General features: G+C 43.7%; 1 protein-coding gene across 17 annotated transcripts in view; it reads right to left on the reverse strand.

Moving 5' to 3' along the window:
* ZMYM2 (zinc finger MYM-type containing 2) overlaps positions 1 to 13,258 on the reverse strand; it is a 64,741-nt gene extending 51,483 nt beyond the window's left edge. For 2 of the 17 annotated variants that reach the window (XM_069601715.1, XM_069601709.1), the window contains exons 1-4: positions 12,873 to 13,100; positions 11,976 to 12,044; positions 6,484 to 6,540; positions 5,257 to 5,320 (exon numbers count right to left, since the gene is read on the reverse strand). The gene's annotated coding sequence lies outside the window, so the exon portion shown is untranslated. Of the gene's footprint in view, positions 1 to 5,256; positions 5,321 to 6,483; positions 6,541 to 11,975; positions 12,045 to 12,872 lie in introns of all 17 variants that reach the window. The other 15 variants (XM_069601717.1, XM_069601711.1, XM_069601718.1 and 12 more) reach the window with 12 other exon arrangements.
* Between the last annotated feature and the right edge of the window lie 1,595 nt (positions 13,259 to 14,853).

Genomic DNA, 14,853 nt, shown 5'->3' on the forward strand with positions numbered 1-14,853 from the left:
CCCACACTGTCTCCTCGCCAAAAAACCAAAATATTAAAACAGAAGCAATACTGTAACAAATCTAGTAAAGACTTTAAAAATAGTCCACAGAAAAAAAAGTCTTAAAAAAAAAAACCACACAGATACACACTACTATGTATAATATAAATAAGGACCCACTATAAAGCACAGGGAACTACAGTCAATATCTTACAATAACTTATAGAAAAGAATACAAATAAGAATATATATATATAAAACTAAAATCACTTCACTGTACACCTGAAACTAACACAACAATGTAAACCAATTATACTTCAACTAAAAAAAAATTAACCAAACAAAAGTCCTGGAGATGAAAAATTTAATAGCAGAAATGAAAAAAGTCACTAAAGGGGATTAACAGCAGATCTAAGCAAGCAGAAGAAAGAATCAGTAAAATGAAAAGCAGAATAATTAAAATTATCCAGTCTGAAGAGCAAGAAAACAAGAATGAAGAAAAATGAATAGAGCCTAAGAATCTGTGTAACACCACTATGAGCACCAATATATGTAACAAAAAGAGACAGAAATGAACAAAAAACACATTTGAAGAAATAATGGCTATAAACTACCCAAATATGATGAATATAATGAGGATAAACACATACACCCAAGAAGCTCAATTCCAAGATGGCCATACCAAGACAGTAATAATCAAACTGTGGACCCAACAGTAAAAGAGAATTTTGAAGTAAGAGAGAAGTGACTCATCATATGCAATGGATCCTCATCACCAGATTTCTCGTCCAAAATCATGGATGTGAAAAGCTATGGCATGACATTTAAAATGGTGGGGGAAAAAAATCTGTCAACCAAAAATTCCATATCCAACAAAATATTCCTCCAACAAACATGAGAAGTTAAGACATTCCCCCAAAAAATAAAGGCAAATTTATTACCTGCAGACCTACCCAATATGAAATGCTAAAGGGAATCCTTCAAGCAAAAATACAAACTACAGAGTAAGTTGAAGCTGTAAGAAATACAGAACACAAATGAATACATTAAAAAAAAAAGGCAACAGGAAGCCAGTACTAATATACCTTTGGTTTATAACTACTTATTGCCCTATGATTTAAAAGGCAAAAGCATAAAACAATAATTATCAATATGTTAATGAATACATATAAAGATGTTATTGGCAACAAACCTACTGTAAAGGGAAGGACAGAGATGTGTAACAGAGCATTCACAGATTGTTCAAATGAAGAGTATCATTCCTAGTAAGCTGTTGTAATACTGATTCTTATTTTAATCCTCAAAGTAACCATTATAAAAATAATTATAAACTATACAGGAGAGAAAAAATCAAAATGGTACACTAGAAAAAATTAAACACAAGAGAAAGTGATAATAAAAGAAATGGTGGGGGGGTGAGGATTTAAGACAAACAGAAAACAAGTCACAAAACGGTGGAGGTAAACTTCTCCTTACTAACAATTACTTTAAATGTAAATAGACTAAATTACTGAAAGAGCTTAGGCTGGATAAAAAGACACACATGATCCATCTATATTCTATCTAGAAGAGACTCATCTTAGATAAAAAAAAATACAAGGAGGCTGAAAGTAGGATAGAAAAGATACCCCATGTATATAATACCCAAAAGAGAAATGCAGTGGATGTGTGGATATTGGACAAAATAAACTTTAAGTCAAAAAAGCTTACAAGAGGGTTTCCCCAGTGGCCCAATGGTAAAGAATCCATCTGTAAATACAGGGAACACAGGTTCAATTCCTGATCCAAGAAGATCCCACATGACTCAAAGCAACAAAGCAACTACTGAGCCTAGCTCTAGAGCAACTACTGAGGCCTGCACACCTAAAGCCTGTACTTCACAACAAGAGAAGGCCCAAGCACCACATCTAAGAGAGTAGCCCACGGAGCATCAAAGAGCCAGCACAGCCAAAAATAAATAAATAATTTTTAAAGCCCTGATTAAAAAAAGAAACTTGGGAAATAAGAAAATAATCATGAGACAAAAGAAAACAAAAACACAACATACTGAAACAAGGGATGCAGTGGAAGTTTTACTCAGCAGAAAACTTACTGCTATTAACATCTACATTAAAAATCTCAAACCAATAAAGTTTACACCTTAAGAAATCAGAAAAAGAGCTAAATAAACTAAAACTAGCAGAAAGGATGCAGTAATAAAGATCAGTGCACAGATACACAAAACAAAGAACAGTAAAATAAAAGAAGGGCTTCCCAAGTGGCGCTAGTGGTAAAGAATCTGCCTGCCAATGCAGGAGACATAAGAGACATGGGTTTGATTGCTGGGTCTGGTAGATGCCCTGAAGGAGGGCATGGCAACCCACACCAATATTCTTGCCTGGAGAATCCCATGGACAGAGCCTGTACAGTCCATAGGGTCACAAGGAGTTGGACACAACTGAGGCAACTTCACACACACACACACACACACACACACACACACACACACACACTCCAGTACAAAATACCTGGAGAATCCCATGGACAGAGCCTGTACAGTCCATAGGGTCACAAGGAGTTGGACACGACTGAGGCAACTTCACACACACACACACACACACACACACACACACACACTCCAGTACAAAATACCTGGAGAATCCCATGGACAGAGCCTGTACAGTCCATAGGGTCACAAGGAGTTGGACACGACTGAGGCAACTTCACACACTCACACACACACACACACACACACACACACTCCAGTACAAAATAAAAAGGAGGGGGAATGAAAAAAAAAATTTTAATAAAAAACAGAGGAAACAAAAAATTACAAATATGTGGCTCCTTGAAAAAATTAACAAACCTTTAGCTAGACTGACAAGGAAAAAACTCTCTAAAGTTATTAAAATCAGAAACAAAGAGAATTCTCTGGTGGTCTCGTGGTTAGGACTTTGCCCTTTCACTGCCAGGGCCCATGTTTGATCCCCGGTCCAAAACTAAGATCACACAAACCAAGGAGTGCAAACAAAAGAGAAAGAAATTGACATGTGACTAGCAGAACAAATATAAAATTGTTTTAAAAAAATCAGAAATATTAATAAGGTATCACTAGTGACTTTATAGAAATGAATGAATATAATTTTGCAATTATATGCCAAAAAACTGGACAACCCAAAATAAAAAAATTTTAAAAACAGGTAAATTTTTAACACAAACTACAAAAACTGACTCAAGAAGAAACACAAAATCTGAATTATAACATGCAAAGAGACTGAATAAGTAATCAAAAATCTCCCAATAAAGAAATCAGGACTAACCAGGTGAAGTCTGCCAGACATTTAAAGAAGAATTAACACTGTTCTTTCTCAAATTCTAATGATGTTCAACATAATCATTTATTAGGGATATGCAAATCAAACCAGGAAAGACATCACATCCATCAGGATGGCTACTATCAAAATAAACAAAAAGTAACAATATTAGTGAAGGGAAATTGGTTAGCTGATTGAAGAAAGGATGATTCCTTGTGCACTGCTATTGGAAATGTAAAAAGGTGCCACCACTATAGACAACAGAATGGAGGTTATTCAAAAAATTGAAAATGGAATTACCATAAAATTCGGCAGTGCCACTCTAGGTATACTATATCCAAATATTTTCTCTATAGTTAATCATTGTTGTATGGTACCATATGTATCTATCAATATTAAGGGATTTAGTCAGCATTTCATTGAATTTAGACATATTTGAAGACAAAATAAATTAATCTTTTATATGATTCAGGTCTTCCCATTCAGATATATGTAAATCTGTCCATTCTGGTTTTCTTGCATGTCTTACTGTATTATTTTACAATTTCCTTCATAAAATTCTTGCATATGTTACAGTTGTTCCCATTGCTTGCAGTAGTGAAATGGATTTTTCCCATTACATCATAAAATGTTTACATAGCAAAGAAACACAATAAGGTCAAAAATATGAAAAAGATACATGCTATATAATGTGTACATTCCATACTTTAGAAAGAAGACAAATTAAACGGACAAAACTTTAACTATTTATTTGATAATATTTAGTGTTGGCAAGAACATAGAATAACTAGTAGAAAGGGCAGTGAGTTTTGTGGTCCAGTGGAAAGCAATCTGGCAGTGTCTATAAAAACATGTATGTAATATGCACATGTGCATGTTCAGTCGCTAAGTTATGTCCAACTCTTTGGGACCACATGGACTATTGCCAATCAGGCTCAACTGTCCTGGGATTTTCCAGGCAAGAATTCTGGAGTGGGTTGCTATTTCCTCCTCCGGGAAATCTTGCTGACCCAGGGATAGAACCCCTGTCTCCTCTGTCTCCTGCATTAGCAGGCAGGTTCTTTACCACGGAGCCACATGCTGACTGGCTCTCCAGAATCTCCCCCAGAGAAAACACACATGAACCCAAAGGAACTACTTTATATATATTTCATGCAGCACTGTAAATAACAGAAAAACCCAAATAGATTAAATGTCCACCAACAGAATATCTGAACTGCTAAAAAAGTGCACGTCATTAAGTGCCACACAGCATTTTAAAAAGAAATCCTTACATACTAACTCAGAAAAATGTCTAAGACATACTACTAAGTAAAAAAACCAAGATGCAGGAAGATGTATATAGTTGTTTATTGTTGTTCACTCACTAAGTCATATCTGTGTCCGACTCTTTGAGGCACCATGGACAGTACCTGTGGTATACCAGGCTCCTCTGTCCTCCAGTATCTCCAGACTTTGCTCGGAATCATGTCCATTGAGTTGGTGATACTATCTAACCACCTCATCCTCTGCTGCTCCTTTCTCCTTTTGCCCTCAATCTTTCCCAGCATCAGGGTCTTTCCCCATGAGTTGGCTCTTTGCATCAGGTGGCCAAAGTATGGCACATAGCATACATGTTTTCAACATGCACATATAATTTATTATTACAGGTACATGTTAATATATGCCCAAGAAGGATTTAGAGTAATACACACTAAATTGGTACTACTACTCATCTCTGGGGAAAGGAGCCAGGAGATCAATGACAGATGAACACAGATTATGACTTCATGTTGCTTACCATCTAGCCACAAAATCTCTTTTAAGAAAATCTCTTTTAATATCTTTATCAGATATGAGACAATGCTACTCTGGTTTTAGAAGCTGATAGGAATCATTTAATTAACATACTAAAAATCCATTCAAGGGCTATGCCAGCATCTAAAAAATAATCTCTTTTGATCTAGTAAATAAACAAATAAATCAATTAATTGATTCAAGTTACCTCTAGAGCGTAGAATTTCCAAGTTAAGGAATAATCTCTTCTTTTCCATAGGGTCAAACTTTAACTGCAAGATAATTTCAAATAATTTTAATTTTCTCTGGGGATCTCATCCACTCCCCTGATTTTAAATAAAACCTCAATGCCCAGACTGATTAACTCGTCTCAGCTGAGGTGTCTCAAAGCCCCAAACCACCTACTCCCACATCCAAGTCATCTGAACTCCCTTTCACCATTTATCTACCCCTCCTCCAATCTTTGCCATTTGGGAGAAGTTAATGTATCAAGCTTCCCAGGTGGCTCAGTGGAAAAGAACCCGCCTGTCAAGCAGGAGACTTGGGTTCAGTCCCTGGGCTGGGAAGATCTCCTGGAGAAGGGCATGGCAACCCACTCTAGTAACTTGTGGGAGAATCCCTATCCATGGACAGAGGAGCCTGGCGAGTACAGTCCACGCAGGTGGCAGAGAGTCAGACAGGACTGAAGATGTGCGTACATGCCCTGGCCCTGACACTCTAAGGCTCCTCCTGACCTCACCCTGCTGAAAACAGGCTCCTCACACTTCTGCTGAACTAGCACTACCACCATCACACAGAACTGAGACTTGTGGACCAGCCTAACATACTGGTCAGTACAACTCACATTAATCTGCTGAAGACCCTTGCAACATAAGGAAAGAGATTATCAAAAATGTCAATTGCTTATTTATGTATTTATTTGGCTGCATTGGGTCTTAGTTGTAGCATGTGGGATCTAGTTCCCTGACCAGGGATCAAACTGAGCCCCTGCATTAGGAGCTTGGAGTCTTAGCCATTGGACCACAAAAGAAGTTCCCAAAATGTCAATTGTTGATAATAGTATATATGCAAAATGAGTAGTATGCTGAGAATGAAAAAAATCAACATTATTTTAAAAATACAAATCTTGAGGGACCTTATAAACTTTTTTCTGTCTGAAACCTCTAGCTGTGCATCACAATCTTACTTAAAATACTTAACTTAAAAACCTCAACACCTGCTTCACTGACTACGCCAAAGCTTTAACTGTGTGGATCACAGTGTGAAAAAGTTCTTAAAGAGATGGGAATATCAGACCACCCTACCTGTCTCCTAAGAAACCTGTATGCAGGTCAAGAAGCAACAATTAGAACCAGACATGAAACAATTGACCAGTTCCAAATTGAGAAAGGAGTGTGACAAGGCTGTATTCTGTTGCCTTGTTTTTTTAACTTACGTGCAGGGTATATCGTGTGAAATGCTAGGCTGGATGAATCACATTCTGGAATCAAGCCTGCTGGGAGAAATATCAACAACCTCAGATATTCAGATGATACCATTCTAATAGCAGAAAGTGAAAAGGAACTAGAGAGCCTCTTCATAAAATTAAGATGCTTGATGAAAGTGAAAGAGGAGAGTGAAAAAGCTGCCTAAAAATTCAACATTCAAAAAACTAAGGTCATGGCATTTGGTCCTATCACTTCATAGCAAAATAGAAGGAAAAAGTGGAAGCACAGATAGATTTTACTTTCTTGGGCTCCAAAATCACTGTGGACAGTGACTGCAGCCATGAAATTAAGGTGCTTACTCCTTGGAAAAAAGCTGTGACAAACCTAGACAACATATTTAAAAGCAGAGGCATCACTTTGCCAACAAAGGTCCATACAGTCAAAGTTATGGTTTTTCCAACAGTCATGTATGGATGTGAGAGCTGAACCACAAAGAAGGCTGAATGCCAAAGAACTAATGCTTTCGAACTATGGTGCTAGAGAAGACTCCTGAGAGTCAAACCAGTCAACCCTGAAGGAAATCAACCCTGAGTATTCATTGGAAGGACTGATGCTGAACCTCCAATACTTTGGATACCTGATGTGAAGAGCTGACTTATTGAAAAAGACACTGACACTGTGAAAGACTGAAGCCAAAAGGAGAAGGCGGTGGCAGAGGATGAGATGGTTAGATAGCGTTACCCACTCAATGCATATGAATCTGAGCAAAATCTGGGTGATGGTGGAGGACAGAGGAGCCTAGCGTGCTGCCATCCATGAGGTCGTAAAGAGTCTGACATGACTTAAGAGACTGAACAACAACTGTTACACACTACAACTCTAGACTTCAATAAAGAAAGTAAAGTCGCTCAGTCATGTTCAACTCTTTGTGACCCCACGGACTGTAGCCTACCAGCTTCTCCGTCCATAGAATTTTCCAGGCAAGGGTACTGGAGTGCGGAGAAGGCAATGGCAACCCACTCTAGTACTCTTGCCTGGAAAATCCCATGGACGGAGGAGCCTGGTAGGCTGCAGTCCATGGGGTTGCTAAGAGTCGGACATGACTGAGCAACTTCACTTTCACTTTTCACTTTCATGCATTGGAGAAGGAAATGGCAACCCACTCCAGTGTTCTTGCCTGCCCAGGGACCGGAGCCTGGTGGGCTGCCATCTATGGGGTTGCACAGAGTCGGACACAACTGAAGCGACTTAGCAGCAGCAGCAGCAACAGTACTGGAGTGGGCTGCCATTTCCTTTTCCAGGGGATCCCCGCGCCAGGAATCGAACCCAGGTCTCCTGCACTGCAGGCAGACACTTTACCCTCTGAGCCACTAGGGAATCCCCTAGACTTCAATAGTACACAAAAACTTATTCTGCAGTTACAAAGTCCTTCAAGTGTTGTGTAAAACTTGATCCAAAAAATACATCTTAAAATATGCAATAAAACAACAGATATACTCAAATGTGTTGTAATCCAACTTTTAACACACTTTAAGATCACCAACTTATCTTGTTACCCCAAGTTAAGTGTTTGGTGCTGGTCTTCAAAATTCTCTTCTCAGTACTATTTTAATAACAGAAACCTAAGATTACAAATGGGCTTGTTTAAAAAATAAGCTGCACATATAAAAATTAGCGATTCTGATTATGTAAAACAATTTTTTTTTGCAGGTAAACAATCAAAATAAAAAATTAAAAACTACAATTGTTACCCAGAGCCTCATAGTTGAAAATTATTTACCCAACAGTAACTTTCTCAATGACAATTTATAGTTTTTACATATTGGAGCTGTCCATAAGAACTTTGAGATTTGAATATCTTAAAGTGAAAGTCAAAGTGGCTTAGTCCTGTCTGACTCTTTGTGACCCCATGGACTGTATGTAGCCTGCCCAGGCACCTCTGTCCATGGAATTCTCTGGGATAGACTACTGGAGTGGGTAGCCATTCTCTTCTCCAGGGCATCTTCTCAAGCCAGGGATCGAACCCAGGTCCCCAGCATTTCAGGCGGATTATTTACCATCTCAGCCACCAGGGAATATCTTAAAAGTTCTGTTCAATTCTAAAATCCCAATTTGTGCTCTGACAGGAATAGAAAAAAATTAACCAACTGAAATAAAAAATGGAAAATACATGGAATCAACACACTGTCTCAGCATACTTGCTTCCTAACTTAAAATGCCCTACATAAAATACTGTTAATCCAATGGGAGAAAGCATTTGGGTTTAGGCTCATCTTGCATTGCTGAAATAAAACATGAAAGGTGAACATGTCAATGTTCTCTTATAGTAAGTGTTACTCAACATAATAATATATGTGTGAATAATATTACCAGTAGACAGATATGAATACCTAAAAAGAGATACAAAATTTCTAATTATACCACACCTTTTGACAACAACAGAGCTCCAGCATGCATATATATTCTTTTCATCACAGTTACAACACAGCATCTGACTAAAAGTAAAGATTCACTTTGCCTCAAATGCATTAGTAAGGCACTCTGCACCTCAAACAAGGGCAACATACAATAAAACTTCTAAAAATAGGAACATTGTTGTACAAAGATGGTATGTCAAGCTCCATAACCACACAAAGGTCTGAAATGTTCACTGTCAGCATCGGTGTGACATCTGAATATTCAGAGTTGTCCCACCACATGGGGTACAAGAGTCCAGCGCAAGAGAACCTAGAGGAGAACTCAGAAAAGCAGGGCCACTCTCCCTTTCCCTCAACTGTTTGACAAAGGACAACAGGAGGGACACACACTATTAAGGATGCACTAAAGAAGGTACCATAAACGTGAAGTATTTTTAAATGTCAAAATACTTCATAAGTACAACTAAAGGTACCTAACTCACATTAAGTGCACAATAAATTCACATGTAATCAAGAACTCTGATTTAATCAAAGTGAATTTAAAATTGTCAGGTTATCTTTTTGCCTGGTGCATTAAAGCACCATTAGTTTAAAGCACCATGCTTTTCAGTAAAAAGTAAAAGATTTTTAATTCTGAGCTAAATCGTTAAGGAAAACAACAACCACATCCCTTCAAAAAGTGAGACTCCCCTGATGTCAGTGGTTAGGACTTCGAGCTTCTACCACAAGGGTCACAAGTTCAATACCTGGTTTGGGAACTAAGATCACACATGATGCACAGCGCAGTCAGAAAAAAGTATATCCGTGTATAAATTATAGTTGGGCCTCCTTTTTACTGAGTTCCTTCATATCAGCAGATCCAACTGCCTGCAGCACTATTAAAAAAAATCCAGGCATAAGTGGACCCACAATTCAAATCCATGTAGTTCAAGGGTCAACTGTATTTGAAAGAATCTTAAGCTTTCATTAGTATACATATGCTGACATTACAGGCAAGTCCTGATTATACATTTTGTATGTCCTCATCTCCAAATGTGTATTTAACCAATTAACCTTCCTCCACCAACATCACAAATAAGTACAAAGAAAAATTTTAGAATGGTAAATCTTTTGGGAAAGTATGTGGTGATAATATAAGCTTTACCCATCTATTGATAGCTGAAAGATCTAATCCCTGATCCACTATATCTGAATGATTTAATGCCTGAAAAGACCTTTAAACTCATTACAGAAGTTATATTCATTTTAAGTTACAGTATTTAAGGAACAGACACTAAATTGCACACATACACACTGAAAAAAAGAGAGTATATTATTTCTGATTCAAATAGACCCTATTAGTTTAAAAACAGTCAAATAATTATCTTATAGTTATCTAATTGACAACTGTGGTACTACTTTTTTTTCTTAAAGGTATTCAGTAAGATTTAACATTCCATATTTGTTTACCCACTGGTTTCCAGGAAAGGAATACAGGCTGAAAAGGTTGTAACTTCCAGTTTTTTTCAATTTCTATATTTGTGAAATAAGCATATTATATACTTTAAAACAGGACAACACAAAGGACTTCCCTAGAAATCCAGTGGCTAGAACTCCACACTGCTAATACAGGGGGCACAGGTTTGATCCCTTATCAGGGAACTAAGACCTTATAGGCCTCAGTGTGGCCCAAAGATTAAAAAATAAATAAATAAAATAAATGAAAATTTACAAATGAAACAGGACACCGAAGCTGCTGAACTCAGGCCTGTAACCAAAACTGGTTCCTGTTTAAATGAATACTACTGCCTGGGTTATCTGCTTATGCCTGTTTCCTCCTCTAAGAATTAGGAATAAAAACACTAAGTTTTTATAAAGATTAAATTATTTAATATGTTAAAAACTAGTCTGGACATGTGTTGATAATTATGGAATGTAAATGATAGGTACACAGAGGTTCAATATACTATTCTCCCTCATAAAGTTGATAGTTGCCATAGTAACTTAAAAAAAAAAACTTATGCTGGCATACAATACAGGCTCAATACATGCTATTTTTATGACCCTGCAGGCCATTTGCCAAGATTTCCTTAAAGGAAATAATACATGAAAGTATCGGGGACCTGCCTAAAGTAGCATTTGCTTAATACAAGTTGCCATCCTCACATCATCCTTCACAATCAGTACTCAGTTTGTGTTCATCGTCTATTATTTTTTGGCCCATTTGAGACTTAATATTTAAGTATAAGCAACCATACTCATGACTCACCTTTGACAGAGATCTGCAAGTTAACTATCAGTGGGCTCCAGAGATATAATGTGTCCAGAACAGTAACTTCACTGATATTTTGTAACTCATTACAACGGATGGAAAATGACCTGTTATGTTTACCTTACTGTCTAGCATATTACAAGGCTACTTTAAAACCGACAAATTGCAAGCATTAAACAATTACTCTCAGGTAACACGTCAGGAACAACTCAAGGGAACACTCAGCATCACGAAAGATTTGGGGCTAAGAGTAACCAGAGCAGGGAACTAAGTGATAAAGTAAGACAACAGGAGGAGGGGGCCTCACGCCTTTCCTAAACAAACACGTCAAAGACATCCACCAACTCATGAACCCTAAGAGTCAAAATTCATGTTTTACATCACACACTCAGATCTAAATCTGCCTTTCTGCTTCTCCAACCCTTTCAACCAATTCTCCATTGAAAAGGAAGAGAAAGTGTTAAAAGATGGTTGCAGACCAGGCGTCAAACCAAACGACTTCAATTCCCACCCTGGAGCTCTAGAGGGCGCCAGCAATATGCCCTCCTTCCTCCACCCCTCCTCCCGGGTAACGTGAGCAGCGGCAGGAGCCCGTCGTCTGGTTGCTGAGGTTGGTATTGCAGCAGGAGCGCTCTCTGCAGCGGTGCAAACAGCAGCGCCCACTCCCAGCTGCCTCACCAGCCATTATCCAGGCTGCGCCCCGGGGGCAGTGCCACCCAGGGGGAAGCTCCTCCCCCTCAAAACAACGGGGACGCACCGGTCCCCAGGCCGAGGCCCTACATTAACCTGCCAACGTCTTCCAGGAGCATCAAATAAGGGGCGAAAGACTCACAATCGGGGTGTTGTCCTCCTCACGCTCAGCCAAAGATGCACCAGGTAGGGATGAATTCAACTCCTGGTCCTGGGATAAGAGAAAAAATGAAAAAATGGATCAACAACATCTAACCAGGTGGAAGAACCAAGTCTTTTCCACCAGAAGGAGGCACAGAACGGAATAAGAGGTCAAGGAGGTTCGGACCTTCGATTATTGCTCCCTAGCCAGGCATCAACAATCCCCTCCAACGTAAAGTAGAGCAAAACGGCATAAAATTTTTATTTGGGACCAAAACCCACGTGAAAGGCAAACCCTGGGGGGAGGAGGCGGAGGGCAGCAGGCCTGCTCGGGGAGGGGGAGGGGTAAGGGAAGGGCGAGCGCAGCCTCGACGCCAGCGGAGACTCCGATCCCCGGGATCGGCCCGCCCAGCGCCGTCTCTGCCGCGCCCGCACCCACGCCGGGCTGGGGGGAGCCCGCGTCGCCGCGGGGCGGAAACCCCCCGCCTGTGCCCCCGGCTCTTGCCCCGGGCCCGAGACTTGCCCCCCCGCAGTCAGCGACCGGCAGCGCTGCCTCCCCGTCCGCCATTAGAGACCCAGCCAAACAATACGTGCGGAGCCGAGCCGCGCGCGCGCCGGGGCCGGGGCGGCCGAGGAGGGGACCGGCGCGGGGGGCCCGCGCCCTCGCCCTCAAACTCGGGGACCTCGCGCCGTCGCTGGGAGAACGCTAACGGGACCCCGAGCCCCCACGGAGGCGCCCCTCCCCCACCCACCCCACCCCACCCCCACACGGCGCGACCCCCACAGCCGGCCCCCGCCCCGGGCGGCCCCGGGCGACCCCGGCCGCCGGCGGCTGCCTCACTCCGCCCTCGCGGCCGCGCCCGCACTCCCGCAGCCCGCGGGCCGCCCGCCAACGCGCCTGGGACATCAGCGGAGCCGCCGGCAGCCTGAGGCCCCGAAGCGGCAGCGGCGACGGCGGCCGCGCCGCGGGGCGCTCGTCCCGGGTCGGTGGGAGGCTTCGGAGGCCGCCCTCACCCATCTCCGCCTCCCGGCGCCTCCGCCTCCGGAGGCTGCGCCGCTCCCGGCCACCCCCACTGTCGGCGGCCCTGAGCTGGAAACACGGCGGGGACAAGCCTCACCCGGTTCTGGCTGCGGCTCCGCGGAACGAACCTCCCCGCCCCCGGCCCACCCCCCTTCGGCAACACGCGCAACTCCGCTCGGTCCAGTCCCGGCTTTAGCGCTGGTGAGGAGGCGGAGGCGGCGGCCGCGGCGGCGCGGCCCGACCCGGCAGGCCCCGCCCCCTGCGCCCTCACTGGCGGCCGGGGAGGGCGGCCTGGGCGCCTCGGGGATGCCCATTGGCTGCGTCCGCCTTCCTTCAGGACCCCCCCTTGAGGGGGTGGTCCGATGCCCTGTCCGTCAGCCGCAGACCACACCCCCGCGCCTCCATTCCATACCCCCCCCCTTCCCCGCCCCCACCGTGGCCCGGCCCGTCAGGGTCGGGCAGCCGACTCAGGTTCCCGCAGCACCGGCCGCGGCTCGGCCCCTGGGGCTGGGCGCTGTCGGGCCCTGCGGCCCGAAGACCTGATCCGGGCCACCTGCCCTCGCAACGGCTACGAGCGCCGCCTCCTCAGGAGCGCCGCGGCCTCGATGTCCCCCAAGCCCTCCCTGTCCAGTGTCTGGGAGCCCCGTGAGGGCTGGAAGGGCAGGGGCTTCGGCGAAGGGGGCGGGAGCAGGGGTCTGGAAGGCCGGCGGCGGGGCCCCGCGCGCTCCTAGGGCTGGAGGCGCTTCCCCTCTCCTCAGCCCCGTGGGGAGGCGTCCCCCGCTCCCGTCATGGCTGAGGGAGGAGACGACGTCCTCCATCTTGTCGGGGCCGCGGGGGGAACTGGGGGCAACTCCGACTGGTCCCAAGAAGCCGGGGCTGGGCCCCGCGGTGGAGACGGCGCCCGCTGCCGGCTGCGAACCTGGGCCTGGCCGACGTGACGGGGTCCGGCCCGGACGCCGCTCCCGCCTCCGCCGGTCAAGATGGAGGCGACTGCGGGTCCTCGATCCCGGCGCCCGCCTGTCGGAAGGGCTGGGCCGGGCCCGCCGGACCCCGACCTCTGCGCTCGTCTGCCTCGCGGCGTACAAGGCCGCGGGGCAGGAGGGTGCGCAGGTGCGATGTCTGCCGGGCGAGACCGAGCGAGCTCCTACCGAGGAGCCACCTGGGCCGCGGGGCTCGGCTTTTGTTCGCCGTCTACACCTACGTCCCGGGCGCGCGTCACGGGCTCTGCGGGTCCGGAGGTTCCACGTAGGAGGCGGGCGGGGAGGCCGCCCTGGCGGCCGTCGGTGGGACTGCAGCCGGCGCCGTTGGGGCGTAAATGGATGGATACAGTGGACCTAATTTCACACACCGCCTGCTAGTGTAAATAGACGCGTGTTGTTCAACTTTAAAGTTCAACACGATGGTGGACAACATGAACTTTCTAATGAAATTATAATCATCCATGAAGGTCTCAGAAAAGACTGAACTTTAAGAGACGCTACTTACGGAGCACAGTCTAGTAGAAAGTGTTTCATTGTGTATAAATCAAGTAATGAATATACTGGTCTTTATTTAAATTGAAAGATATGCATTTAAATATGCATTTTAACCCACTTCCTCAAAATGGTACGATTTCTTTTTCTGCATTTTATTTCTTAATTATAAAGTTTTTCAGTTTTCAGTAAAAACAAAATATCCTTGTAAGACTGTGTATTACCCAGTACCGTTTTACATTGACATTCTTCACGTCACCATTTTCACAACAGAAACGTCCGCTATTACAAAATGCGCGATAACATTGTAATCAGTCCATGAAAACTTACATCATCCCCTTTCTGTTACCACAAACCATTGCAATAACTTCTCTTCACTGAGTTTA

This window comes from Ovis canadensis, chromosome 10 (assembly GCF_042477335.2).
Source record: "Ovis canadensis isolate MfBH-ARS-UI-01 breed Bighorn chromosome 10, ARS-UI_OviCan_v2, whole genome shotgun sequence".
Taxonomy (NCBI): Eukaryota; Metazoa; Chordata; class Mammalia; order Artiodactyla; family Bovidae; genus Ovis; species Ovis canadensis.